The 25,649-nt window shown below is 38.3% G+C and overlaps 1 long non-coding RNA gene across 4 annotated transcripts in view; it reads left to right on the top strand.

Annotated features, from left to right (window-relative positions):
* LOC112649535 (uncharacterized) overlaps window positions 1-25,649 on the top strand; it is a 158,909-nt gene that overhangs the window by 74,263 nt on the left and 58,997 nt on the right. For all 4 annotated transcript variants that reach the window (XR_004813073.1, XR_003129608.2, XR_004813072.2 and 1 more), the window contains one exon: window positions 18,965-19,022. This is a non-coding gene — a long non-coding RNA (uncharacterized LOC112649535). The remainder of the gene's footprint in view (window positions 1-18,964; window positions 19,023-25,649) is intronic.

Here is a 25,649-nt window from a genome sequence, read left to right as displayed (position 1 = left end):
ACATTTAAAAGAATGACGTTAGGATGATCTTTAAAGTCTAGAGACAGGATTCACAATGAAATAATTTGGGTGCCTAGTATATAATGAATCCATTTGAATGAGAACCAAGGGAAGGGGAAAGTGTCTTAAGCAAACATTTTAGGGTCTCACACAGGTTGCAGTTTTTTCCATCACTAAATTAATATAAGGGATACAGTGTTAGTTTCATAAAAGTTAATTAACTCCCCCCACAGCAGTGCTTCTCATAGTCTGGTCCATGGACCACCTTCACCTGCATCACTTGGAGTGCTTATTTAAATGCAGATTTTGGGAGCACCTGGGTGGCTCAGTCAGTTAAGCTTCTGCCTTTGGCTCAGGTCATGATCCCAGGGTCCTGGGATGGAGCCCTTGCATTGGCATGTTCCCTGATCGGTGAAAGCCCGCTTCTCCCTCTCCCTCTGCCCCTCTGTCCACTTGTGCTCACTCTTGCTATCTCTCTCTCTCTCAAACAATAAAATCTTTTAAAAAATGTAGATTTTTGAGAATTACCTCTAACTTGGAATTCTTCCTTCCTGGGACAACTGAGTGGCTCAGCGGTTGAGCATCTTCCTTTGGCTCAGGGAGTGATCCCAGAGTCCTAGAATTGAGTCCCACATCTGGCTTCCTGCGTGAAGCCTGCTTCTCCCTCTGCCTGTGTCTCTGCCTCTCTCTGTGTCTCTCATGAATAAATAAATAAAATCTTAAAAAAAATAATTCTTCCTCTTCCATCCTTCCCTCCCTCCCTCCCTCCCTCCCTCCCTCCCTCCCTCCCTCCTTCCTTCCCTCCTTTCTTTTCTTTCAGAGGGAGGGTAGGGAAGGCCAGAGAGAAAATCTTAAGCAAGCTCTATGCCCAGCACAGAGCCCGACAAAGGGCTCCATCTCATGACTGAGATCATGACCTGAGCTAAAACCAAGAATCAGACACTTAACCAACTGAGCAACCCAGGCACCCCTCTAACTTAGGATTTCTTTTTTAAAAAAGATTATTTATTTATTCATGAGAGAGAGAGAGAGAGAGAGAGAGACAGAGACCAGAGACAGAGAGAGGCAGGCAGAGACACAGGCAGAGGGAGAAGCAAGCTCCATGCAGGGAGTCTGACATGGGACTCGATCCCAGGACTCCAGGATCAGGCCCTGGGCTGAAGGTGGCACTAAACCGCTGAGCCACCCGGGCTGCCCTAACTTAGAATTTCTGAGCATATGGGTATGAACCTTCATTTTAACTAGCTCTTTGGTGATTCTTTTGCCCAATAATGTTTGAGAATCCCTGTTCCAAAGTGGAACAGGATATGCTGATAGGATCTCATGTCAAAGCTTTTGGCTAAGAACACTCATGTAAACACATTTATTCGAGGGTTGTAGGCTTGTCAAACCACTATGAAAGTTACCACAACTGGATGCTTCATCAGTCACAATAAGGAATGCCAACCATGTATGTATAGCTGCCATATTGAAGAAATGATCTTACAGTTATGAAATCTGGAGGGTAAAGGAGATAAAATAGCTGGACATTGGCCAGTTGTAGGTGCATAGTAAGTGTCAGGGGAAGGAGATGTGTAGGGAACAGAGGAAAGGTAACAACATTCCCTGGAGGCAATTTTTACAGCCATTGACAGAGAGACCTAACAGAACAAGTAGATTTGGGACTTGGTTTAATCCATCAGAGGATGGTAGTGATAAAGACCAGGAGAGTTCAAGCAGAGAGGAAGCAGGAATATATGAGAGGGGTGGGCACTGTACATATACAGGTAGGGCCAAGGTTCCTTTAAAGTCCACGTACATTGACCATATAAGTCTTCTTAACATGGAGTCCTTCTACTCCCTGCATTATCACTTGTAGGTATTTGTCAGAATGCAAATTTCTGAATCTCAACCCACAAGGCTACTTCGATCCTATCATGTGGAGTTGAGAGTTCAGGAATCTGCACTGCGAGCATATTAAAGCAATCCTGATGGAAATGAAAGCTTAGCCCTGCAGTTAAGGTAACTATCACAAGGCAAAAAGTAGTACTCCCTTAGGATAGCAAAGCTTAATTCGGGCATTGTATGAATTTTTTATGGCTGTTGTGACAAGCTACCACAAACATGAGGCTTAAACCAACAGAAACCTATATACATATTTATTTATATAAATTAATTATCTTATATAATAAGGAGGAAGGGGCAAGGGAAAGAGAAAATCTTAAGCAGGCTCCATGGAGCCTGAGGCGGGGCTTGATCTCACGATCTTGAGATCATGACCTGAGCTGAATTCAAGAGTCAGATACTTAACTGACTGAGCTACCCAGGCACCCTAAGAACTAGTCTACAAGTCTGCAAACTTAGACAAGCTCCTTAACTTCTCTGTACCTGTAAAATGGGGGATAGTTATACCAATAGTGCCTTGTGAATATTTCACGTGTTCATATGTGTAAAGCTTTAAGAACATGTAAAAACACATAGTAGATGCTATATCACTGTTAGCTATTATTACTTTCCTAATAATTAGTCTCTCAACCTTACTCTTCTGTCATATGGGAGTCCCGTTTATTTTCCAGTGTAGTTCCCTAGGGCTGCCATGTGGTCTATTCTTAGGTGAACCAAACTCCAACGGTAGTTCAGAAATTCTACCCCCATACTCCTATTTGTGATTAGAAAGACTATGGATCTGCCATCAGTTAAGAACATTTATGTGTTCTTTGCAAGAGGTAAGAAGCACAAGGATCTTTTCCTATATAATCCCTGGTGATCCTCCTGCTTGCCCACTTATTTGTAAACACATAATTCTGGCTTTCCAGCTATACCAGCCTCTTCTAGGCTTTGGACATCGGTTTCTTTTTTTTTTTTCCTGCTGAAATTAAAACTTTTTCTTCTTCTGATTACCATAGCTGCTAACCACACCCAACTGGTAAATCTAAGGTGACTGACTCTAAATTGCCTAGTTGCCTTCAAAGTTTTTATATTTTTACTCTCATTGTCTTAGGTAAATCTCTTTCTTTTGCAAACCAGAAAACAAATCTTAAACCAGCTTAAACTCCACACTGTGCTTAGTTCACATTTCTGAGAGAGAAATATCATTGGCTACTGATCATTCAGTGGGATGGCTATTCTTGGGTTTGGTGTCCGAGTCTATAGGTAGATAGTGGTGCTGTTTATATAGACAAGGTGTGTGACTTGAGAAGACAATCCCAAAGTGTAAATGACTAACACTTTTGCCCATCTATAGGGCATGTACTCCCCTATGGGCTCTTTCTTATCATCTCCCGTGAGGACCCTAGCTCTACTCACCACTGGACTGCCTTTACCACGAGAAATAGCAACTGACTGACATGTCCATGCTTCCTTCCTTCTTAGAAAGTAGTAGTTAGGGGGCACCTGGCTGCCTTAGTTGGTGAAGCACGTGACTCATTCTCAGGGTCATGTGTTTGAGCCCCATGTTTGGTGGAAAGATGACTTAAAATCTTAAAAAAAAGGAAAGAAAATAAAGAAAGAAAGAAAAGGAAGGAAGGAAGGAAGGAAGGAAGGAAGAAAAAGAAAGAAAGAAAGAAAAGAAAGAAAGAAAAGAAAGAAAGAAAGAAAGAAAGAAAGAAAGAAAGAAAAGAAAAAAGAAAAGAAAAGAAAAAAGAAAAGAAAAGAAGTAGTAACAGCAACATTCCTTACCCTTTCAGAATACAGATCTTTGAAAGAACTCACATACTAGGTTACCAATTCATTAAACAGTGGGTGGCATACTAGAAAACTTTAGAAAGTGGGTCAAGACACCCGGGTTATAATCCCAGACTGAACCATACCATACATATGACTTTTTGCTTCTATGCTGAGAGCCCGGTGCCTTCCATAAGGCTATACTCATGTTTCCTTATTTCTCAAGACCAGCTGGGTTGCTATGGAAACTTCTATGTTGCCTATGCAACATAAATATTTGCAAAAAGTACAATCCTCAGCCAGCATTTGCTACAGCACTAGCAAAACTGCTTGCAGCTGAGCAATACTAGACATCCCAGGACCAGTGCTGTACCACGGAGGTATGTGTAGCACTGGTTGAGCTAAAGGCATGCCAGAAGCTGACTCGGAGTAGGTTTCACCATCCCTTTCCTTGAATGTGCCTGTTGGCACTCCTTCTGTCTTGGAGAATGACAACTGGCAAATTGCCTCGCCCTCCCCGCCCCCTGCTTTTTCTGTTTATTCTACAATTGCCAAGAGAGCTGTATAGGAAGATCGAACTCAAAATTAGATCCTAGAATAGATCCTTGAATCAAGGGATGAAAAGTCTGGAGCTGTGGTTATCCAAGGCATTTGTTTTCCGGCTTCTTTGCCCAGGTCTTTGGTGAAGGGGTTCTAAATCCCAGCAATCAGATTGAAAGTTTTGGCTGGCTTACATCTAAGGCCCTAGACTAAAATTTAGCTACTCTTCACAGGAAATGGAAACCTGTGAGCCTCATGACTAACCACCAACCTGTTTTTATTAGTAGTAGTAGAGTTAGTATTTTACTATGACACATGCCACTACCAACCTTGTTCAGCTTGTTATGTTTGTTGATCTTTGTTTTGGACTTTGCATTTGGTTGAAAGCATGGTACCTCATAGGACAGTGAAGCCATTCCACATGGGGAATAAAGAGGCCGAAGTAGGTGTGTATATAGTCATATAGTGTGTGTGTGTGTGTGTGTGTGTATACACTATATATATACTTGGTTTGTGTTTAGTTTCAGTATATGATACAAGCTGTTTCTAATTTCAGTTGATGTTCCTTCAGATACTGGAATTCCAGCAGATTTCTGCCTCGTCAATCATTTTGTAATGTATATGTGAGAGAAAATTTCAATTGCAAAGAATCCAAAAGTTTGAATTCCAAAGACTCCAGTTCTTTTCTTCTGCCCTTCATCTCTATTTTAATAGTAATACTAAAAGTTCTCTGTATTAAGTACTTTTTTTGTTGCCAGTCCCTGTGTAAGTAGATGACATGTAATATTCCTTTAAATCCCCAAAATAACACTCTAAGGCTGGGGGTATTGTCATTCATTCCATTTTATAAATGAGGGCTCTGAGACAGGGAAATCAAGCCAACACTTTAGACAACTAAGTTGTAGAACTATAATGTAAAGCCAGATCAGTCTTATTTCAGTACTCTTATTATTAATGACTCTACTGTTTCCCATGATATTATATTGCCTCAATATTTGGAGCTTATAGTAACAGCAAGTGGAGGCATAGCAAAGAAAAATAGTATTGGCTGTATATGGACAGTATAGGCAAAACTGTGGTCAGTACCAGGGCAATCATGGGGGATTTGGAATCATTATTACAACCTGTGATAAGACTTTTTAAACTTTTGAGTTGTCACTTTTCATATATTTTAATAATCTGTGGTTCCCACTGATAATCTGGCCCAAGTTTATACTTATTGGGACCTTTTATACTCCTTTACACTGATAGGGCAGAGTCTGGAGGAAGTCAACTTTGTGTCACAGGAGGAAGGAGCCTCTGGTATGTTATGATTCTGAAGCTTGGAGCTTGGTCTTTATATCACAGTTGTTTATCTCTGTAAACAACTTTATTGAAGTGTAGCTTACATACCAAAGGTTTGTCCATTTTAAATTTACAGTTCAGTGATTTTTTTAAGTTAACTTAGAGGGTTGTGCAGCTCTTCTCATAATCCAGTTTTCAATTTTCATCTCCCCCAAAAGAAATACTACATCCATTAGCAATAATTCCTAATTCTCCCATCTCCCAGCACTAGGCAACTACTAATCTACTTCTTGTCTCTACGGATTTGTCATTTTGGACATTTCATATAAACGGGATCCTATAACAAGTGATCTTCTGTGAATGGCTCCTTTTGTTTAGCATAAGGTTTTTGAGGTTTGGGATGCCTGGGTGGCTCAGTGGTTGAGCATCTGCCTTTGGCTCAGGTTGTGATCCCAGGGTCCTGGGATCGAGTCCCACATCAGGCTCCCCGTGGGGAGCCTGCTTCTCCCTCTGCCTGTGTCTCTGCCTCTCTCATGAATAAATACATAAATCTTAAAAAAAAGGTTTTTGAGGTTTACTCATGTTGTAGCCTGAATCAGTACTTCTTACATGTAGTATCTGCACAGCTTTGAAAGACAAAAGCATAAATGAGTCATGAGAAGCTTTCCCTCTGCTCAAAAGGGAAAACATTTTCAAAAACTAAAAGTGGTGTTGCAGAAGACACTAAAGATAGGATTTAGGACAAGTGAGAAACAAAAGGGCTATAAGAAAATAAATCAACCTTAGCTTGTGAAACTAGAACTGATGAACTCAATAAATAGAACAACTGAAATATCTGTAAGATGTTGCAGGAAGTAGAAGTACCAGGACAAAACCATAATGCTTTGCAGAAGATAATAAACTACTTCTTAAAAATTAATGCAGAGTTTCAGAGGAGACACCATACCTGATAAAGGGAAGATTATGAAGAGGAGAAAGAAATATCTTAGCTCTTCTTCTTTGGAGATATCCCCTTAAAAATCTGAGTTAGTTGGATTATTCATGATATTAGCGAATACACCAAAATTCCATCAGGTTCTATTAAATAAAAGCAGAAAAGAGGAAAGTTATAGAATCATAATTTGGGAAATAAAAACTCAGTGTATTGTGAGGTGGTGGTGAAGTGGGTATAGGTAATCAAAAGGTATACACTTCTTGGGTATCTGGGTAGCTCAGTTGTTTAAGCTATTGATTCTTGATTTCAGCTCAGGTCATGATCTCAGGGTAGTGAAATCAAGCCCTGCATCAGGCTCCTCACTCAGTGCAGAATCTGCTTATTCCTCTCCCTCTGCTCCTCCCCCTACTTGCATGCTCTCTCTCTCTCAAATACATTATAATTTTTTAAAAAAGATATAAACTTGCAGGCATAGAAAAATAAGTCCTGGGAATGTGATGTAATGCATAGTGACTATAGTAAGTACTATATTGTATTTTGGAAAGTTGCTAAGAGAGTAGATCTTAAAAGTTCTCATTACAAGAAAAAAATTATAACTGTAGTGATGGATGCTAACTGGACTTGTGATTATTCTGAGATGTACAGAAATATTGAATCATGTACAATTGAAACTAGTATAATGTTATATTGAAATTATGTTCTAATAAACATAAATATGAAAAAACATACTGCAATATCAGATATACTATAGATAAATAAGAGATGCTGGAAGAATATTGGCATAAAGAACAAAGTAGTTTAGATTAAAAAGAGGACTGAACTATGTATATGAAGGGAAACTATGGAAAATTTGAGAGTATTGAGCTAATAAGAAATGAATTATAAATGTCTATGGAAATGTTACTGCTTTATTTGGTGGTGGAAAAAGATGATAAATATGTATAACATGTAAATAACTTTGCTAATTAAAAGCCTACAAGGACCAAACAAGATAATGACTGGGAAAGCAGTTTGAAAAGTAGAAAGTGCTATGCAAATGTAGTTGCTGTTGTCATTAAGTTTTGTGCTTTAGACTTCACATTATTCTCTCTGTGGCAAGCTATTCATGGATGCTGCCTTATTTTAGTTCCTGTCTTCCTTGGCAAAAACACATTTTGTTCTGTGGCCTTTGGAATTTGGAATGTTCTCTGGTCACTGGCTTCTCTGTTGGGATTTCAGTTGCTTATCCTACTTGCCTTTCTGATTCTCTGGATTCGTGTCTGGACAATGGTGATACTAGGCTTACTCTGGGCTCTGATTTTCCCCCCGCATAAGGGTTTATGGCATGTAGCGTGGAATGGAATGTTCAAGGGGTCATGCCCATCATGCCATTTTGTGCGCTGTCGACATTACTCTTGGCCTTCCTTTTCTCTTCTTGTCAGTGGTGCCACCGTTACTTCATTCATCTAGGCTCACAAACATTTGAAGTCTCCACCCCCTTGGTCACTTAAAAATACTTCTGGGGCAGCTACCATATGCAAAGCCTAGCTGTGCTAAATATTGGAAGGATACAACTCATCACCAAAGCAGTCACAGTCAAATGTGAAATAAGATGCTTGTATAAGTTATAATAATAGAAAGGTTGATACGTGTTATAATGAAATTGTAAGGAAAGGACAAATAGGGGCGCCTGGGTGGCTCAGTCAGTTAAGCACTGGATTCTTGATCTCCAGCTCATGATCTCGGGGTCACAGCATAGAGTCCATGTGGGGTTCTCTGCTTAGCTGGGAGTCTACTTGAGATTCTCTCCCCCTCCCTCTGTCCCCTCACCCACTTGCATGTGCTCACTCTCTCAAATAAATAAATCTTAGAAAAAGAAAAGGACAAACAGAATTTTAGCACAGAAAATGAGAAAAGGTTTCACATAGAAGGTGATATTTAAGCTGCATGTTTTCTCCTGTTTTTAAGGTATACATTTCATACAGAAAGAGTCACCCTCTTTAGCATACAATTCAATTACTGCATAAATCCCTCTGATCCTTCAGAACCAAACCTTCCCCAGACCCCTAGCCAACAACCACTCATTTGTTAGCTGTCTATGGTTTTGCCTTTTCCAGAATATCATAAAAAAGAAACCATACTTTGTAAAGCACTTGTACACTGGCTTCTTTTACATGCTATAATGCATTTGCGATTCATCCATGTTGTTGACTGTATCAGTAGTTCATTGCTTTTTATTGCCATGTAACACTCCATTTTATGGATGTATCACAGTTCATATATCCACCTACTAGTTCAAGAAATTTGCGTTGTTTCCACTTCAGGGTATACAAGTTTTTCATGACAACACAATTTTTTATTTCACTTTAGTAAATATCTAGGAATGGGATTGCTGGGGTGTATGGTGAGCTTTATGTTTAGGTTTATAAGACACTACCAAATTTTGTCACCCTCTCTGATTTTTCTCACTCATTTTCTCTCCTTTCCCCTATAATCTCTTTGACTATTTTTTATATTCCCCATATGAGTGAAAGCATATACTGATTGACATGAGAGACTCCTAACTCTGGGAAACGAACAAGAGGTAGTGGAAGGGGAGATGGGCAGGGGGATGGGGTGGCTGGGTGACGGTCACTGAGGGGGGCACTTGACGGGATGAGCACTGTATTATATGTTGGCAAATCGAACTCCAATAAAAAAACATACAAAAAAAAAAAAGACACTACCAAAGTGTTTTCCAAAGTAGTTATACCTAACATAAACGTATGAAAGTTCTGGCTGCTTTGCCTCCCTGCTGCTATTTGCTAATATTGGTTCTCTTTTTGTTATTATAGTATTCTAAATAGTGCATAGTGTTATCTAAATGTGGTTTTAATTTGAATTTCCTATGGTTAAATATGAAGATCTTTTCATATCTTTATTTGCCACTTGTATAGCTTTCATGACATTTCTATTAAAATATTTTTAACTAATTTGTTATTATTGAGGAATTTTTCTATTTATATATTTTTAATTGAGATATAATTCACATCCCATAAAATTCACCATCTTCAAGTTAACAAATGGCTGGGTTTAGTACATTCATAAAATTATGCAACCATCACCACTATCTAATTTTGTCACCCCAAAGAGAAACCCCATAGTCATTAACAGTCACTCTTCATTTCCTCTACCCCAGGCTCTGGCAACTACTAATGGATTCATATACTCTGGATAGTTTGTATAAATTGAATCATATAATATATCGCCTTTTGTATCTGGCTTCGTTCACTCAGCATATATTTATTCAAGGAATGTTGATTTTGTAGCATGTCCCTCATTCCTTTTATGGCCAAATACTATTCCATTGTATGGATGTACCACATTTGCTGATTCATTCATCAGTTGATGGGCATTTGGGTTGTTTCCATCTCTTGGTTTTTATGAATAATGCTGCTATCAACTTCTATGTAAAGTTTATTGAATACACATGTTTTCAGTTCTTTTGGATATATACCTAGAACTGGAATTACTGGATCATATGGTAACATATATTTTATATGTGCTAGATAAAACTGATTTATGGAGATAAGTTATTCACATGTTTTTTTCTGAGTCCTAGGGTTTCTCTCTCTCTTTCTCTCTCTCTCTCTCTTTCTACAAAGATTTATTAATTTTTTTGAGGAGAGAATGGACAGCAGGGGCAAAGGGAGAGAGAGAGAGAGAAAGAGAGAGAAACTTAAGTAGAGTCTATGCTGAGTGCAGAGCCCGAAGCAGGGCTTGATCCCATGACCCTGAGATCAAACCAAGAGCCAGACACTTAACTGTCTGTGCTATCCAGGCACCCCTCTTTTTGTTATCTTAATAGTGGTTTTTGGAATTCTAATTTGTTTATGGATCACAGTTTGTCATGTTATGTAAGAAATCTATGCCTAAACCAGGGTTACAAAGATTTTGTTCCATATTTCCATCTAGGTCTTTTATGGTTTTAGGCTTAACATTTAGGTCTATGATCTAGTTTTTGTTAATTTTTGTGTGTAACGGATGGATCAAGTTCATCTTTTGCATGTGGATATCCAATTATGGACACACTGTTATCTTTATTCTTTGTCATAATCAAATGGTTATATTTGTGTGGGTCTATTTCTGGACTCGACTCTGTCCCAACAATCCATATATCTATCCTTTTGCCAATACCATACTCTATGATTACTGCAGCTCTATAGTAAACTTTAAAATCAAGTAGGCTCATTTCAAATTTGTTCTTTTTCAAAATTGTTTGGATTACACTAGTTCCTTCCCCATCCTGTATGAATATTTTTGAAGCCAACTTGTCTACTTGTACAAAAAGATTCCTTCATAGATTTTGATTGTAACTGCATTGAACTTGTAGATCAGTTTGGAGAGATTTGACCTTCAAACAGTATTGAGTTTTCAAATCCATCAATGTTCTATGTCTCTCCATTTATTTAGGTCTTCTTTGACATTTTCCAACAATGTTTTGCAGGGATTTTTTTCCCACATACATATCTTACACATATTTTCCTGGATTAATTTAGACTAGTATTTTGTTTTTTGATGCTACTATAAATGGCACATTACATTTCAATTTCCAGTTCATTGCTAATATAGAGAAGTATAGTTTATTTTTACATGTTATCCTTGTATCCCAAGACCTTGCTAAATTCACTTACTTGCTTTATTAGCTCTTTTGTATTTTCCTTAAGGATTTCTATATAGATAATCACATCATCTGCAGATATAGTTTTATTTCTTACGTTTGATTGAGTGCTTTTAGTTTTGTTTTAAGTTGTTGTTGCTTTTGTTGTTTTTGTTGTTGTTGTTTTTTTAAGACTTTATTTATTCATGAGAGGCAGAGGGAGAAGCAGGTTCCCTGCAGGGAGCCCAATACGTGACTCAATCCCAGGACCTCTGAATCACAATCTGAGCCAAAGGCAGATGCTCTACCACTGAGCCACTCAGGTGCCCCTGTTTTTTGTTTTTGTCTTTTTTTAAAAATTTTTTTTAATTTTTTTTTAAATTTATTTATGATAGTCACACAGAGAGAGAGAAAGAGAGGCAGAGACACGGGCAGAGGGAGAAGCAGGCTCCATGCACCGAGAGCCCGACGTGGGATTCGATCCCGGGTCTCCAGGATCGCGCCCTGGGCCAAAGGCAGGCGCCAAACCACTGTGCCACCCAGGGATCCCTGTTTTTGTCTTTTGCAGTGACTAGTACCTCCAGGAAATATCTTGAATAGGATTGGTAAGAGTGAATCTGCTTGCTGTATTCCTGGTCACTGAAGGCTTACCTTTAAATCACTCTTTAAGTCACTCTTACCATTAAATATGAAAGCTATAGTTTCCTCAGGTTGGGGAAGTTCCTCTATAATCTTACTTTGCTAAGAATTTTATCAGGAATGGATGTTGGACTTTGCCGTGTGCTTTTCCTGCATTTATTGAGATTTAAGGTATCTATGAGTCATGTAGGTATTTTCTTAAGTTGCAGATTTTGATTATCAGTGTGGGTAGGGACTGAGGTTATGCATTTCTGATAAGCTCTGAGATAATGTTGATGTTGTTGGTCATGGACCTCACTTTGCCTAGCATGGACATAGGCTATACCTCTATGGCTTGAAGGGAACACACTAAAGGATGCTAAGAAAGTAAGACATGCAGGGAGAAATGCAGAGAATAGATTTTTGTCATGAAGGGCAGTGAAGGAGAGGATAAAGAATTATAGAGTGACCCACAGTTTTAGTATCTTCAGTACTAGGTTTGCCAAACATGAAATTAGTCTCGGTTTTTGCAGCAGAAGTTATGTCACTTATTTTGTACCTATTTATGATATTTAAAATCTCACGTATTTTTATAAAACCAGATATCTCTCACTGTCCAAGTCTGTTGGTTTCCAAGTTTGGATTGTGGTGGTTCAGGTCAGAAAGAACATCACAGGATCTGGATATATTTGGTTCTGATGTTTTGAGTAGTGAGTAGTAGTAAGAGAGTAGTAAGAGTCAAATAATAAAGGATATCTGTCCTTTTTTTAAGATTTTATTTATTTATTTATTTATTCATGAGAGAGAGAGAGAGAGAGGCAAAGACACAGGCAGAGGGAGAAGTAGGTTCCAAGCAGGGAACCCGATGTGGGACTTGATCCCAGGTCTCCAGGATCATGCCCTGGGCTGAAGGTGCCACTAAACTGCTGAGCCACCAGGGCTGCCCAGGGATATCTGTCCTAATGCAAAAAAAAAATGTGTCTTAATCTGTTTGATTTCTGAGTTTGTATCACCTGAGTTCTGATAGTGGAACACTTTTTATACAAATTTTCCCCCTACTAGCTGCATAATCCTTTAAGGTTAAGATCATGTATTTATTTGTCTTTGTGTTCTCAGCCACTTGTATATCAGTTGGTACTTAGTAGGTGCTTATGAAATAGTCATTAAACCGTTGAAATGAGCTAAAGGGAGGAAAAACAAATAGACTACTTTGCCAAGGAGTTTACTTGCAGAGAGAAGGAGAGAGATAATTTGACAGATGAGAGGATTCAGGGCTGAAGGAAGATTTTTGTTTTGTTTTCTTCTTTTTCATTATTTTGAAGCCATATAGATTTGTGGCTGATTTTAGGCAGAGAGGAAAGACCCAAAAACGAAGTAGTGATTGAAGATACAAGAGAAAACAAATAATTAATAGAGCAGGTTTCTGTAAAAGATAAAGAACACAAGTAGCTAGCTTAATCATGGGGAGGGGGTAAACACATTACTTTAGCCCAATTTTTCACTCAGTCATGTAGAATCTTCATCACTAAGCCATTTAGCCATAGCCATCACTATAATCCACTCTAATCTAGGACCTCATTGCTTTTTTATCTCAGTAACTGTTAATTGATCTTCTTCTCTATAATCATGTTTATTCAAGAGTTTCTTTTGCATGTGCCTGGTGAAACTGTCTCCCAGAATCTTTTCCAGGAACAGCCCTCCTCCTGGAGAACCCAGTATGAGGCTCTTCCTTTCTGATTTCTGATTTCAGCCTGGCATCTCAACCCCTTGAGATGAATGAGGATGTTGGGTTCTTACTGTTTTCTTCAGCCTTATACTTCTTTATGGGTTCCATTGTCAAAGGTTAACATGTAACTCTTGATTCTCTTGCTATGTTGGCATTTGACACACTGGAATTTGTTCCTATAATTCAAGTGATAATAATACCTTCTATTTTCTAATCAAGGAGCAAAGATTTCTGCCAAGGAGACTTTTTCTAAAAATTGATTTCAAAGGAATGCCATCAAGTGTGTAGCTCCATATGCCTGCATGTGCACACTTGCACATATGTGTTTTATGTCACAAATATAATTACTCTTGGATATGAGTTTATTCTCATGTGTGGGCTAATTGATAGCTTACAGGGTATTTGTTTTCCAGTCTGCTGTTTTTGCTCTGAGCAAAAATTTACTCAGCTGATGAGAATATTTTGACAACTCTGCCTGTGTGTCCAGGAACTGCAATTTGGTATGAATTTTCTGGCTGCAATGACCCAATTTTAAGATGTAAAATAGAGTACTCTAAATTTATATGGAAATAATGTAGCAAACCTAATTCCCCCACAAGGAGTAACAAACATTAAGACCTTATACAGCTCCTAATATATAAAATCATAGGATGGAAATATCATGACTATAGCCTCCTTAACTCATTTGCAAATATTACAAATGTTGTTTACTGAAACTGAGTTCTAGCAAAAGTTACAAAGAATTATGGTTTCTAGCTTGAAAAAAAACAGTTGAATTTAATTCTTAGGAATGATTCAGTCAGCATTTTATGATTTATTTGTACCTTTAACAATATCCATCCTTTTTCAAAATTTGTTTCTCAATGCCCTGAAATATGAATATGCTCAAACAATTATTTTTAACAAAGCGTTTTGTTTTTCTTTGGGGTTCAGTAGTTTAATAACTGCCTTTATGTAATTCAGTGCGATTCCTATCTCATTCATTTCTTGGCTATTTCATTTTTAACATTCTGGTCACATAAAGGAATGCACACTGAATTTTATGGATGACCAAAGGAAACCAATCACTATATATATTTTTTAAAAACTCATTTAACATTTGCATAGGTGTTTTGTGAACTTTAATATTTAAAATCCTGAAACTCAACCAATATAAGTACTGAGCTGTCATTATTTATTAAAGATGCCTTTACCATAGAAGCCCTAAAATATCATTCTGTACTTGCTGACAGGGAAAGCAAAGCAATCTGCATTCCCTGGAAGGTGTGGTGTTTTAGCAGCTTTCCTCTGCAGATTGAGGCTAGCCTGACAAAATTGATTATATTGATCATTTTATGGGTCGATTGCCAAGAGATTGAATGGTTAATTTGATTTGGTCTTCTTAATGGCCAAAAGGACCAGATGGCTTGATTGGAAAGATGACTGAAATGACAAATTCAACTGTGAAAACATTTGAATCAATGATGATATGTTAACACCATTTCACATCTCAGAGAGATGTAGAAACTTCAAAGCCTGAATTTCAGATTAGACTGAAGCCTTCAGTCTTGATGGCTAGCTCAGAATTAGTATTGCAGTAGACAACTTTAACTGGGGTTCAACTGAGTAAATATTTGTGGAATGAATAGATAAATTCATGGTATTTTCAAATTTTCCATAATGTACATCCCATGCTAAAGAGTAGGATATTAAAGCAACCAGAAAGAAAAACAACAAATTGCTCATGCTATTGAAAAGTCTTGAAAGCATGCCCGAACTAAAATGATGATGGACCACGATATGAGGATCTATAATGAATTTACAGCATAAACATCGTGACTCATAAGCTTGTCACACAAGAGCAATTTGAAAAAGGAGTCTTGGCAAATTGATACTTGTGTTCCTTGCTCCCTTATATTCTGAAGGGAGATTTTTTACCAAGTATTAGGAAACTATATGAAAATGAAGGTCATTAACAGCTAAAAAAGGAAATGGCAGTTTTATGAAGCAAAGATTTGTATATATTAAGGCTGAAGTATCCGATCTAGTTCTGTGACTTTTGGCTCCATTTCTGACTGCAGTGGCAATGTCTACACATACTGAGTAGAATTGAGGTTGGAAGCAATTATCACAATGACTCTGTTATAGTATCTCCTTAACAAGGACAACATTGGACACAGATGAAATCCTCCAACTTCAATAAAATAAAATTTCCTTATAACTTGCTTTCCTTAAACTTTTTTAAAAACTTTTTTTAAAAAAAACTTCCTTTTTTATTGTTGCTTTTGATTGTTTTATTTCTTTCATGAGATTTTTCCTTGCTTGTGCATATCGGAAATGTTACCATCCTGGAGCACCTGGCTGGCTCAGTCAGAAGAGCATGCAACTCTTGATCTCAGGGTTAAGAATTTGAGTCCCACGTTGGGCATAGAGATTACATATATATTTATATACAAATTTATATATATTATATATTATTGTATTTTAATATATAATATATAAATATATATTATTTATAAAATTAAATTTTAAAAAAAGAAATGTTACCATCCTCAGGACACAGTACAGTAGTAGTTTACCTGTGGTTGAAACATGGCCTTTTTTTTAAGTAAACTCTACACCCAATGTGGGGCTTGAGCTCAGGACCTGGACATCAAGAACCGTATGCTCTGCCGACTGGTAGAGCCCCTACCAGGTCCCCAACAGGTGCTCCTAAACCTTGCTCTTTCTGTTCAGCTGTCTGTGGTGTTGTCCTTTTATCTGGGTGTCTGGGTCCTCAATATACAAAGTAAAGGTCCAGACAGGGGCAACCCTGTTTTTGGAGTCTTTCACCAAGACTCTAAGGTGATGGCCAATCAGAGTTCTGTTCTTGAAGTGTGAGGCCTAGATAAGAGTATGTGAATTTGAAGCAGGTTTATCAGAGATCCTTTGTCTCAGACCATGAATTTATCTATTCATTCCACAAATATTTTTTTTTCAAAATTTTTAAAGGTATTTATTTATTTATGATAGTCACAGAGAGAGAGGCAGAGAGACACAGGCAGAGGGAGAAGCAGGCTCCATGCACCGGGAGCCCGACATGGGACTCGATCCCGGGTCTCCAGGATCGCGCCCCGGGCCAAAGGCAGGCGCCAAACCGCTGCGCCATCCAGGGATCCCCATTCCACAAATATTTACTCAGTATCTGTTACATCCTAGACAATGTGCTAGGTGCCTGGTATACAATAAGTAATAATATAGGTGCAGACATTAGCAGAATAACCTCTCAAATATATTTGTAATTAAAACGTTTTATATGTAGTGTCACAGTAAAGGTCCAAGTGATATGAATGCATAATGCAGACTGGTGGCACCTTTAGATTGTTGATCAGGGAAAGTGCCCTTAAGACAGATATTTAAGCTGACATCTGAAGGATGAATAGGTGTGGACCAGATTAAGAGAGGTAGTGGGAGAAATGCACCGCAGTGTATGCAAAGGCGTGGAAGAGATAGGCTCTCTGGCTGAAGGGCAAAGAGAAGAGGAGAGACTAGCTCCAGATAAACCTGGAAAGGTAGGTCAGGTCCTGCAGGCTGTATTAGTTGCTAGGGCTACTGTAGGAAAGTACCAGAAACTAGTATGGCTTAAACAACAGAGATTTACTGTCCCAAAATTCTGGAGGCTAAAAGTCTAAAGTTAAATTGTTGGTAGAGTTGGATCCTTCTGAGGGCTGCAAGGAAAGGAACTTTTCCAGGCCTTTCTACTTGATTTCTATCTTACCATCCTTTCCCTCTGTCTTCACATTGTGTTCTGCGTATCTCTTTGTTTAAATTTCCCCTCTTTATGAGCACAGCCATCATATTAGATTGGTGCTCGCCCTAATGACCTCACTTTAACTTGATTGACTGTATGAAGACCCTACATCCAAATAAGCTCATATTCTGAGATATTGGGGGCCAGGGTTTCAACATAGGGATTTAGGAGGGACTGCACACATAAAACAGAGCCTTCGAGGATATGTTACTATTTTAGATTCTTTTTAAATGCTTAGGGCAGCCATTGAAGGATTTTGTTTTTTAAGAAGATCCTTCTGCTATGTGAGGAATCTATTGTAGGGGGCTATTTTAGATTCCTCTTGGGACACCTGGGTGGCTCAGTGGCTGACAGGCTCAGTGGTATAGCATCTGCCTTCTGCTCAGGTTGTGATCCTGGGGACCTGGGAGCCTGCTTCTCCCTCTGCCTGTGTCTCTGCCTCTATGTATCTCTCATAAATAAATAAAATCTTTTTAAAAAATTCCTCTTGCTGATGTAACAAATCAACACAAACTTGGAAGTTAAAAAGAAAAAAAAAACACATAGATTTACCAATCTTACAGTCCTGGAAGTCAGAAGTCCAAAATCCATTTACTATGCTAAAAATCAAGGCAGAAGTCTTCCTTGTGGAAGCTTTAGGAAAGAATTCATTTTAACTTTTTCAACTTCCAGAGGCTGTGTACATTCCTTACCTTATGGCTCCTTCCACCATTTTCAAAATGAGCAAGATAACATCCTCTCCTCTGACATTTACTCGATTCATTCCCTTTTCTATCTCTGACTCTACCTCCCTTTTTCTGAAAAGGACCCTTGAGATTACATTGGAACAACTGTGTAGTTCAGGATAATCTCATTTCAACATGCTTAATCCCATCTGTAGAATCCCTGTTACCATGTAAGGTAATAGGTGCACACAAATGAGGATGTGGACTCCTTCACAGGTGTACAGTGTTAGGTAGAGGGGGCATTACTCAATGTACCACAAGATCAAAGAATGAAAGCCAAAAGCCAGTCACAAAGCTTTTGTAGGAATCTAGACAGGAGGTAATGGTAACTTGGACTAGGTAGCAACAGACGTGCAGAAGTATTCAAATCGGAGAATTACTTAAGACACAAAATCGGTAGGACTTGCTTTTGACTTGGAGAGGACAGGGGAGTGAGAGATGGAGTCCATCATTCAGCTTCTATCTAATGTGCCTCCTGGCTATTGTGAATGTCTTCTTCCTATACTGGACTAGAAAATTACAACTTGCATTTTGAAAAGGTTCCTATATGTTTCTAAAAGTAGCCCTTTCTGCATTCAAAAAGCAGCTTTGTTTCTATGTTTATTTTGGCATAAGTAGACATTTTATTTTTAACTTTTTGGAAGAGTTGTGTAAAAACAGTTTGCTCAGATTTTGAAAACTTATGAATAAATCATTTGAAATGGCCTACTAAATTTGCTATTTATCCCATTAAGCTTGAAAATGGAAGTGAAAAAGAAGCTAAAGATTGGGAAAATAAAGTAAATTAGCAAATGAAAATTGGTTGATTGTTCAAACTGCATCAAGAGTGGGTGGCAATTGGGGCACCTGGGTGGCTCAGTGGTTGCACGTCTGCCTTTGGCTCAGGTTATGATTCCAGGGTCCTGGGATCAAGTCCCGCGTCAGACTCCCCACAGGGAGCCTGCTTTTCCCTCTGCCTATGTCTCTGCCTCTCTCTCTGTGTCCCTCATGAATAAATAAATGAAAGATTTTTTAAAAAAGAGTGGGTGGCAATTGATATTTTGAAAAGACAAAGAATTTTCCTGAGCAGATGACTGAAATTTTGTACATGTTTTGAATGACATTACAGGAAAGGAGGATGGATTCAAGTAGGAGGTTTCCAGAAAGCTCTAAGGGAGAAGACCAAGGTATGTTGAAAATTTTCCTTGTGTAATTCCTATAGACAGGAGCTTTGAGGAATATTTAGCGATGAGAAAAGGGAATCATACAACTGTATGGGCAATCTTTGGCCAGACAAATAGCACATTGTAGGTACACTCTGAGGCAAATTTAACAAAGTAAGATAACTATTTTATGATGTTAGATGGAGCTTTAGAACACATACCAGAGTCCCATTCATTTAAAAATCCCTCTAGGGGAAAAAAAAATTTAAAAGGATCAGCTTAAATGATGACTCTGCCCAGCAGTACTATTTGAAGAAAAGCTGTGTCGGAAGTTGATGAATTGTTGATTTCTTTCTTTTTTTGCGAGTTACCAGCTGAATTTGAAATTAAATACATCCATTGCATGAGGTGCTTTCCATTTTGAACTCTTTCTAGTACATTCTGTAGTTTAATGCCTTATTAACTCTAGTTTATCCCAAATGTGCTATGTTTGTTTTGTTTAAGGAGAACGAAAGTATCATACAAGTCTGTAGACATGTTTACTTGTACTAATCAAGCTATCTAGATCATTATAGATTCTGCACTGTAGCATCACTGGAATAGACTGAGACTTACCGAGGAATACAGTGGGGTCAACACTTTACCTCATATGCTCTGCCTGTGCCAGTGGCAGCTTACCCCAGAGGTAGAACCTCCTCCATTCACCATTTGAAATCTTAGTCCAAGCCTCCTTTCTGATAAACACTTCTTACAGTATTTAGGATTTTATTTCCTGATCTGGGGGGGAACATTTTGCTCTGTAATGGCAGCCTTACTAATTTACTCATTTAAGCACATCTGTACAACTTTGGCAGATGCTTGCTTTAGGAGAAACCACCTGATATAGATGCCTACTACTTAGAAACCTGACTTCTAAGCCTACTCAGTGTCTGAGATTAGGCCACCTAAGAGAGGAAGTTCATCCATAGATAGCATTTCTGGTTTTCCTATGGATTCAGAGGGGAAGCAGGAAGAATGAATAAATGAATGAGACATTATCTGTAATTACTATAACAATCTTACCACCTGTAAAAATAGGAGGCTGTATTAGGTCTTTAAGGTTCCCTTCCAGCTCCTCTGAAAGATGTATGGAGAGAGATAGCTTACTCTCTCATTCACAGAACACCTCCCCAACCCAACTGTAATATTCCTCCCTAGCCCTTTCAGCAAAAAGTTGGAAACATATTTTTTAAATATTTTATTTATCTATTAGAAAAAGAGAGAGCTATCAAAGGGAGGATCAGAGGGAGAAGGACAAGTAAAGTCTGCATGGAGCCCCATGCAGGGCTCGATCCCATGAGCCTGAGATCATGACCAGAGCCCAAATCAAGAGTCAGACCCTTAAGTGACTGAGCTACCCAGGTGCTCCAAGATTGGAAACATGTTAAAGCTGACCATACAACCACACCAACTGTGGGTATGTGAATGTCACAACATTTCTGAAGTTCATGTCAACTTACTGTTTATTTATTATCTCATGAGCTTATGAGTGAGTGTGCCATAGTGATCCTCCTACACATAGAGAACAGGTAGGAAGTGTAAGCCCACTGGGAGCCAAAATACCTGACTCCACTTGAAGTATGGTGGATGACATGCTGAGGTATAAGGATAGGCCACATGATATGGTAGAAAGAACCTGAGTTTTAGAGGCCTATATATATATGGGTTTGATTACTACCACTACCCATTTCTACCAGGATGATCTTACATAAGTTATGTGAAATAGGAATGATAATTTGATTGCCTAGCAAAGTAGGTATTCAGCATCTATCTGTCACAGTAGGAGAAACAAAGGTTGGGTACCAGAGAGGGAGAGGGCTGCCTACATACTTTTCTTTTTTTTAATATCTATCTATTTATTGATTTATGATAGACACAGTGAGAAGGAGAGAGAGAGAGATAGAGACACAGGAGGAGGGCGAAGCAGGCTCCATGCCGGGAGCCTGACGTGGGACTCAATCCCGGGACTCCAGGATCACTCCCTGGGCCAAAGGCAGGCGCCAAACCACTGAGTCACCCAGGGATCCCCCTGCCTATATACTTTTCAATGGTTCTGTCTGTTGTGGTGCCTAAAATCATCTTGTATCCCATTGCTGCCACCAATCTCTTGACTGATTCTTGACCTTAGCCTAGAGCTGTCAATGTTAGGAACATAAGCTGTGTACATATGCCCTTCTTTAGCTTTTTAGATGAGCAACATAATAAATCTCCCCTCTCCCCTCCGGCCAACTTAATGTGGCTGGCTTACACAGTAAGATGGAAAATAGAGTTAAGCATGTAAACGTTTGATTAGAAGATGGATAATATCTGTGATAGTTAATTTTATATGACAACTTAAATGAGCTAAGGGATGCCCAGATAGCTGTTAAAACATTATTTGAGTGTGTCTTTGAGGGTGTTTCTGAAAGATATTAGCATTTGAATCGGTAGGCTGAGTAAAGAGATCCACTCTCACCAATGTGGATGGACATCATTCAAACTGTTGATGACTGAAATAGAACAAAAAGGCAAAAAAAAAAAGGGGGGGTGAATTCCCACTCTCTTTTTTTTTTGAGCTGAGTCTTCCATTCCTCCTGCCTTGAGACATCAGAGCTTCTGGTTCTTAGGCCCCTGGACTGGAATGCATTAGACCATCAGCTTTCTCATTCTCCAGCCTCCTCATTCTCCAGCTGTAGACTGTGAGACTTCTTGGCCTTCATAACCACGTGAGCCAATTCCTAGAATAGATCTCCTTTTATGTATTTTTCTCTATATAACATCTTGGTTCCGTTTCTCTGGACAACCCTCATACAATATCAAAATTAATATTAGTAATAATAATTATAATAATGACAGCAAATAATTATGAGCTTTTGCAGTTTTCAGGCTTTATGCTCAGTCAGTACTTGACCTGCATAATCACTTAATCATCACAATAGTCTGATGAGACAGTTACTGTTCTTATTCTTCTGTTAAGTCAAAGCCATTAAGGCTCAGAGAGGCTAAGTAGCTTGCCAAAAGTCAGGCAACTAGTAAACATAGGAAGGGGGATTTCAGTCCAAATGTGTTTGACTCTGAAGCCTGAGTCTCACCCACTAAGCTATTTGCAGTGATCCCCAATTGCTGTGATACTCAAATGAGACTGTAATTGAGGTGGTGTTTTTAAAACCTGGAAGTACTATCAAAATGGAAGGGCTTATTATCACACAAATGATTAACTGAGGCTATTATTGTTTATCCAGATGCTTGGCAGCATGTAGACAAAGGCTGAGGCTATCCTGGACCCTTTCCAAGTGGCAAAAGCTTAAATGTAACATAAGCAAATTGATGACATGTCTTGACTCTCAGTGTAATAGGCAAAGCTCCTAAGTACAGCTTTAGAGCCAGCATACCTATCTTGTTTAAGTGACTGTATCTGTTTTACAATCCAGAGACTACATAACTTGAGAATGTTGGTGATTATTCTCCAGCATTCATTTAACAAAAGTTTATTGAGTACCTTTATTCTGTGCTCTACATGTTAATGGAGCATCTCTGTTTAGAGAATTCTTTCTCTGGGAAGAGGTTTGTTAACTTATATTTGGAAACATGAGCAGAAACATTGAGATAGAACTCATTTCATCAATGAGAATAGTCACTGGTTGGAAGTTCAGAGGTTTAGAGTAGGGGTTTTCATATTATGCATATCAAAATCATCCAAGAAGCCTGCCCAGGATTTTACCACTAAGATTCCAGTTTCCTTTGTTTGGCTGTATCAACAGCTCTCCTGGTGATTCTCATTGTCTAGCCAGGCTCGCATAGCCACTGGCCTATAGCATCTTATTCCATCCAAGCTTCCAGCTAATGAAGGGATGCAATAAAAAAAGAAGACTCTGAGAAATTTGACTTTAGGTCCAAACTACCTACTCCCTTTTCTCATTTCCCTGGATACTGTGGTCACCAGCATCCTTTTTAAATATTGGAGTGTGGGCTTATAAGATAAATATCTACACTATAGGGTGTGAAGATCTGGGAAATCAGGTAATCAAAATCTCAAAGGTTCTACAGGTCTAGCTGGTAATTCAAGTGAGTGAAGCAAGCCAGAAGGAGACTATGGTGAAGTGGAGACTACAGACTGCATGCAAAGTAAGGCTGGAGGTGGGGCAGCCAGCCAATTGTTCTCTTAGAGTAGAGTCAGAACTTTGAGAAAAGTGTTGTACTGAGACTGGAAGCATCACCTAAAAACTTGTTCAAAATGCAAATTTTCAAGCTCTTCCCCCAGAGCCACTGGACTGAATCTAAATCTGGTGGTGGAAGGACAGTAATCTGTGGTCTCACAAGCCCTTCAGGGGATTCTAATGCAATATAAACTTTTTAAGTCACTGCTATACAGCAATGTAGGCCCGGTGTGTGGCCAGATCTTCTGATTTTTTTAAAGAAAAAATAGGAATCTGGCTTTCTTTTATTGAGTAGCTTTTTAGTTGTGCTATGCATATTTGTGAAGCATCTCCTCCGCTTGAATTATTCTGAACACTCTTGGGTTGAACAGATGGGCAGCTGAATCAGGGTGTGTGTGTGTGTGTGTGTGTGTGTGTGTGTGTGTGTGTGTGTTTTAATGTATCCTGTGGTCCAAGGAAAATGTATCCCTGGGTTAATCATGCAACTGTCTCTATTCTACAAGGTTAACATAGTTTTGAAATATCCTTCATATCTTAGGATATTGAGCGGTAGGTTGGGCAATGTCACTGTGTAACCAGTTAAACCATAAAATTTGGAATACTAGAATAGATGATTTAGATATAAGAACCCCAGCCTAGGTATAGTATTAGTTTTAGGGATAAAACAAACAAATAACAAGCAAGGGCTATAGATTAAATCAGTGTCACAAGTTTAAATCCTGTCATTCCAAAATCAAATTTCCAGATGAGGTTCCTTCCTACCTAATAATAATAAATTAAATAGATCTCCAGTGAAGTCCTCTTAATTTTTTTCCAGCCTATTCCACACTTTTGTACTAGGGGAAGCATGTAATGCCTAGGGTGTGGCATTTACAACTCTTGGTAAAGACCTTAGCACTCTTTTTACATTTAAGGAATTATGTGTGTGAATGCGTGTATGTGAGATTTACTTGGATTTTGCTCATGAAATGGTGGATGTTGAAAGCTATTGTATGGCACAGAAATATTAGGGTTTAAAATGTACCAGAGGATGGACAACCATCTCAGTTTTCACAGGACTGAGGAAGTTCATTAAAAGAGGAACTTACAGTTTCAAAACCAGGACAGTCTAAGAAAACCAGGACAAGTTGGTCTAGTTTTTAGTGCTGATATTTCTCTTATATCACTTCTCTTTGGATGTTGAATACAGTAAAGGTAAGAGGTAGGAAGAAAAGTCACATTCTATTGTTAAAAGCAATTTTATAACTGGTAAAAATCAAAAGGCAAATGCTGTTGTAAGGCAAAATTTAGCCAGAAATAAGGAAATACTTTCAAATTGAGGTGCCACTCTAAAATGTCTCATGTGAAATACAATGTTCTCGACATCAATCCAACACAGCATGAACCCAAAAGAGAATTCAAAACATGGTCAAGTATAGATGCAAAGGGCTAAAGCTATTGAAATATCTGGTCTGCAAGGTAAATGAAAATCAATGATTTACAACATGATCAGGTTGGGATGATCCAGACAGAGTAGGAAAGTAGAGTACAAGGTGGATCAGGATGAGTAGTAGCAGTGAGAGGTGAGCAACAGAGTGTTGGCAGCCTTTTTTTATGTAGTGGTAGGTATCTCTAGCACAGGAATGGGCCTTGTAAATTAAAGGCATGGGGATGAGGAACTTGCTAGAATTGTCTGCACTTGATGAAATTTGGATGGAAATGACTTCATATTTCCATTCAATTTTTATAATCTTTTGAAAAGTCAGATTGTTAAAAAGTGGATGCTTCACATGCTTATATTATTGTTTGACTCCATTCCTTCACTTCTAAACTAGGGACAGTAAGTCAAACTTCATGAGATTAACATGACGGTTAAAGAAAATATAGCATCATGAATCATTTAGTACAGTGCTTAGACCATAAAAATTTTTCAGTAAATGATAGCTCTTATTATTATGAAAATTCTTAAAATATATTTTACTCAATCTTGTATTTCTTGACAAAAAATTGAAGTTTTTTTTGGTAACTTGCAAATTGTGGAGCTAAGCTTTTAAACTGGTTACATGTCTCATCTCATAGCAAGCATTTTGCCGAATTACTGACTCTTGGCACAAATATTCTCCTTATAATTGCTTTTTGACATGACCTTAATCATAATAACTTTTTCTCTTGTCCCCAATTTAAATTTTCACCAAACAAAGTTTGTATTGCATTTCTAATTGCTTTGTGTGACATTCTCCCTTATACTTGGATTTATTACAGCAAATCTCTTTGAGTCATTTGGGATATAACACTAAATCATATTAATGAAATAAACCCAACTCGTTGAACTTAAATCAGATGCTATACAACCATAAATCATGACATGTAACAACCTCTAGGTTTTATTATTTGCAATTTATAGTAACTCTCATTTGGAATTAATTTGACTAATTTAAAAGAATAGAATATTTCATAGCAAAGTAGAATGTAATAGAAGGTGATGAAATAGATTATT

The sequence above is a fragment of the Canis lupus genome, chromosome X (assembly GCF_003254725.2).
Source record: "Canis lupus dingo isolate Sandy chromosome X, ASM325472v2, whole genome shotgun sequence".
NCBI lineage: Eukaryota > Metazoa > Chordata > Mammalia > Carnivora > Canidae > Canis > Canis lupus.
The sequence above is the reverse complement of the archived record's forward strand: the minus strand, read 5'-3'. Positions and strand labels throughout refer to the sequence as shown.